Genomic DNA, 5,000 nt, shown 5'->3' on the forward strand with positions numbered 1-5,000 from the left:
AGGGTTAGGGTTACCCTGAAGAGATGGAGGGTTAGGGTTACCCTGAAGAGATGGAGGGTTACCCTGAAGAGATGGAGGGTTAACCTGAAGAGATGGAGGGTTAGGGTTAGCCTGAAGAGATGGAGGGTTAGCCTGAATAGATGGAGGGTTAGCCTGAAGAGATGGAGGGTTAGGGTTAGCCTGAAGAGATGGAGGGTTACCCTGAAGAGATGGAGGGTTACCCTGAAGAGATGGAGGGTTAGCCTGAATAGATGGAGGGTTAGGGTTAGCCTGAAGAGATGGAGGGTTAGCCTGAATAGATGGAGGGTTACCCTGAAGAGATGGAGGGTTAGCCTGAAGAGATGGAGGGTTAGCCTGAAGAGATGGGGGGTTAGAGTTAGCCTGAAGACCTGGTGGTAAACTGGCTGGTTGTAGTCTGACCTGGTGGTAGTCTGACCTGGTGGTAGTCTGACCACGTGGTAGTCTGACCTCGTGGTAGTCTGACCTGATGGTAAACTGACCTGGTGGTAGTCTGACCTGGTGGTAAACTGGCTGGTGGTAGTCTGACCTGGTGGTAAACTGGCTGGTGGTAGTCTGACCTGGTGGTAAACTGGCTGGTGGTAGTCTGACCTGGTGGTAAACTGGCTGGTGGTAGTCTGACCTGGTGGTAAACTGACCTGGTGGTAGTCTGACCTGGGGGTAGTTTGACCTGGGGGTAGTCTGACCTGGGGGTAGTCTGACCTGGTGGTAGTCTGACCTGGGGTTAGTCTGACCTTGTGGTAGTCTGACCTGGTGGTAGTCTGATCTGGTGGTAAACTGGCTGGTGGTAGTCTGGCCGGGTGGTAGTCTGACCTGGGGGTAGTCTGACCTGGGGGTAGTCTGACTGGGTGGTAGTCTGACCTGGTGATAGTCTGACCTCGGGTTAGTCTGACCTGGGGGTAGTCTGACTGGGTGGTAGTCTGACCTGGTGGTAGTCTGACCTGGGGGTAGTCTGACCTGGGGGTAGTCTGACTGGGTGGTAGTCTGACTGGGTGGTAGTCTGACCTGGGGGTAGTCTGACCTGGGGGTAGTCTGACTGGGTGGTAGTCTGACCTGGGGTAGTCTGACTGGGTGGTAGTCTGACCTGGGGGTAGTCTGACCTGGGGGTTAGTCTGACTGGGTGGTAGTCTGACTGGGTGGTAGTCTGAGCTGGGGGTAGTCTGACCTGGGGGTAGTCTGACCTGGGGGTAGTCTGACTGGGTGGTAGTCTGACCTGGGTGTAGTCTGACTGGGTGGTAGTCTGACCTGGGGGTAGTCTGACCTGGGGGTAGTCTGACTGGGTGGGAGTCTGACCTGGGGGTAGTCTGACCTGGGGGTAGTCTGACTGGGTGGTAGTCTGACCTGGGGGTAGTCTGACTGGGTGGTAGTCTGACCTGGGGGTAGTCTGACCTGGGGGTAGTCTGACCTGGGGGTAGTCTGACTGGGTGGTAGTCTGACCTGGGGGTAGTCTGACTGGGTGGTAGTCTGATCTGGGGGTAGTCTGACCTGGGGGTAGTCTGACCTGGGGGTAGTCTGACTGGGTGGTAGTCTGACCTGGGGGTAGTCTGACCTGGGGGTAGTCTGACCTGGGTGTAGTCTGACCTGGGGGTAGTCTGACCTGGGGGTAGTCTGACTGGGTGGTAGTCTGACCTGGGGTAGTCTGACCTGGTGGTAGTCTGACCTGGTGGTAAACTGGCTGGTGGTAGTCTGACCTGGTGGTAAACTGACCTGGTGGTAAACTGGCTGGTGGTAGTCTGACTGGGTGGTAGTCTGACCTGGGGGTAGTCTGACCTGGGGGTAGTCTTACCTGGGGGTAGTCTGACCTGGGGTTAGTCTTAGAGCTTCAGACTACTCTACACACACACTGCATACTCAATGACTTGATCAATACAAGGTAACAGATCAGAAGGACCACACTAAACCGTACTGCCCTTATACCACACAGAGAGGAGAGGAGAGGAGAGGAGAGGAGAGGAGAGGAGAGGAGAGGAGAGGAGAGGAGAGGAGAGGAGAGGAGAGGAGAGGAGAGGAGAGGAGAGGAGAGGAGAGGAGAGGAGAGGAGAGGAGAGGAGAGGAGAGGAGAGAGCTACTCATAAATAAATTGTTCCTATTTAATCTTCCTCTTTTGGGGCACATATTGGTGATTGGTTTTATGATAAAACATTGTGGTCTAATATCACATTATGGTTTATCAATCTCATACCTGAATTATTCATAGCAACATTTTACAACAATACAATTCCTGGAGTCACTTTGGGTGTGTGCCACTCCTAATACCTGCATGTAAATATAGAAATCCAACAGCACACACTTTCCTATTTGTCTTAATATATATTGACTTGTAGTACAGTTAAATAAAAAGATCATTTACATTTTGAAACATCGTTGTTGGAATGTCAACACTCTTAAAAAATAAAAATAAACTTCTTCAAGTGTGTAACATACGTTATTCTCAGATGGCCACATCGACTAGAAAACAAACAGCCATGTCCTCTCGAATCCCCCTCCACCAAGACATGGATAAACATGTCCTCCCGAATCCCCCTCCACCAAGACATGGATAAACATGTCCTCCCGAATCCCCCTCCACCAAGACATGGATAAACATGTCCTCCCGAATCCCCCTCCACCAAGACATGGATAAACATGTCCTCCCGAATACCCCTCCACCAAGACATGGATAAACATGTCCTCCCGAAACCCCCTCCACCAAGACATGGATAAACATGTCCTCCCGAATACCCCTCCACCAAGACATGGATAAACATGTCCTCCCGAATCCCCTCCACCAAGACATGGATAAACATGTCCTCCCGAATCCCCCTCCACCAAGACATGGATAAACATGTCCTCCCGAATCCCCCTCCACCAAGACATGGATAAACATGTCCTCCCGTATCCCCCTCGACCAAGACATGGATAAACATGTCCTCCTGAATCCCCCTCCACCAAGACATGTCCTCCCGAATCCCCCTCCACCAAGACATGGATAAACACGTCCAGATGAATCGGTAAATCTGAAGGATCTATTTGAACAAATAGGAAAGATGAATACGACTTCGTTGGGTGTTGCATCCGATGTCTCCATGATGAAAACAACAACTACCGAGCTAAAGGGAAAAGTTGATGCGATACAGTAGAGGATGGATGGGGCAGAGGGACAGGTTTCTACAGTAGAGGATGGATGGGGCAGAGGGACAGGTTTCTACAGTAGAGGATGGATGGGGCAGAGGGACAGGTTTCTACAGTAGAGGATGGATGGGGCAGAGGGACAGGTTTCTACAGTAGAGGATGGATGGGGCAGAGGGACAGGTTTCTACAGTAGAGGATGGATGGGGCAGAGGGACAGGTTTCTACAGTAGAGGATGGATGGGGCAGAGGGACAGGTTTCTACAGTAGAGGATGGATGGGGCAGAGGGACAGGTTTCTACAGTAGAGGATGGATGGGGCAGAGGGACAGGTTTCTACGCATAGAAGGCCCTCCCCGCCCTCCTTTTGGAAAAGCTGACCACGACTCCATTTTGTTGCTTCCAGCCTATAGACAGAAACTAAAACAGGAAGCTCCCGCTGGTCTGTTCAACGCTGGTCCGACCAATCTGATTCCACGCTTCAAGATTGCTTCGATCACGTGGACTGAGATATGTTCCGGTAGACAACAACATTGACGAAAACGCTGATTCAGTGAGCAAGTTCATTAGCAAGTGCATTGGCGATGTCGTACCCACAGCAACTATTAAAACATTCCCCAACCAGAAACCGTGGATTGTGGCAGCATTCGCGCTAAACTGAAAGCGCAAACCACTGCTTTTAACCAGGGCAAAGTGATCGGAAACATGACCGAATACAAACAGTGTAGCTATTCCCTCCGCAAGGCAATCAAAGAAGCTAAGCGTCAGTATAGAGACAAAGTAGAGTCGCAATTCAACGGCTCAGACACAAGAGGTATGTGGCAGGGTCTACAGTCAATCACGGATTACAAAAAGAAGACCAGCCCTGTCGCGGACCAGGATGTCTTGCTCCCAGAGAGACTAAACGACTTCTTTGCTCGCTTTGAGGGCAATACAGTGCCACTGACACGGCCCGCTACCAAAACCTGCAGAGTCTCCTTCACTGCAGCCGACGTGAGTAAAACATTTCAACTTGTTAACCCTCGCAAGGCTGCAGGCCGAGACGGCATCCCCAGCCGCGCCCTCAGAGCAGTAGCAGACCAGCTGGCTGGTGTGTTTACGGACATATTCAATCAATCCTTATCCCAGTCTGCTGTTCCCACATGCTTCATGAGGGCCACCATTGTTCCTGTTCCCAAGAAATCTAAGGTAACTGAGGAGGGGACTGAGCACACACCCCTGGGAGACCCCTGTGTTGAGGATCAGCGTGGCGGATGTGTTGTTACCTACCCTTACCACCTGGGGGCGGCCTGTCAGGAAGTCCAGGATCCAGTTGCAGAGGGAGGTGTTTGCATCATCTGTGGATCTGTTGGGGCAGTATGCAAATTGGAGTGGGTCTAGGGATTCTGGGATAATGTTGTTGATGTAAGCCATGACCAGCCTTTTCAAAGCACTTCATGGCTACAGACGTGAGTGCTACGGGTCGTTAGTCATTTAGGCAGGTTACCTTTGTGTTCTTGGACACAGGGACTATGGTGGTCTGCTTGAAACATGTAGGTATTACAGACTCGATCAGGGACAGATTGAAAATGTCAGTGAAGACACCTGCCAGTTGGTCAGCACATGCTCAGAGTACACGTCCTGGTAATCTGTCTGGCCCCGCGGCCTTGTGAATGTTGACCTGTTTAAAGGTCTTACTCACGTCGGCTACGGAGAGCGTGATCACACAGTCGTCTGGAACAGCTGATGCTCTCATGCATGTTTCAGTGTTACTTGCCTTGAAGCGAGCACAGAAGTATTTTAGCTCATCTGGTAGGCTGGTGTCACTCGGTAGCTCTCGGCTGTGCTTCCCTTTGTAGTCTGTAATAGTTTGCAGGCCCGACGAGCGTCGGAGCC

The sequence above is a fragment of the Oncorhynchus gorbuscha genome, linkage group LG12 (assembly GCF_021184085.1).
Source record: "Oncorhynchus gorbuscha isolate QuinsamMale2020 ecotype Even-year linkage group LG12, OgorEven_v1.0, whole genome shotgun sequence".
Classification (NCBI taxonomy): Eukaryota; Metazoa; Chordata; class Actinopteri; order Salmoniformes; family Salmonidae; genus Oncorhynchus; species Oncorhynchus gorbuscha.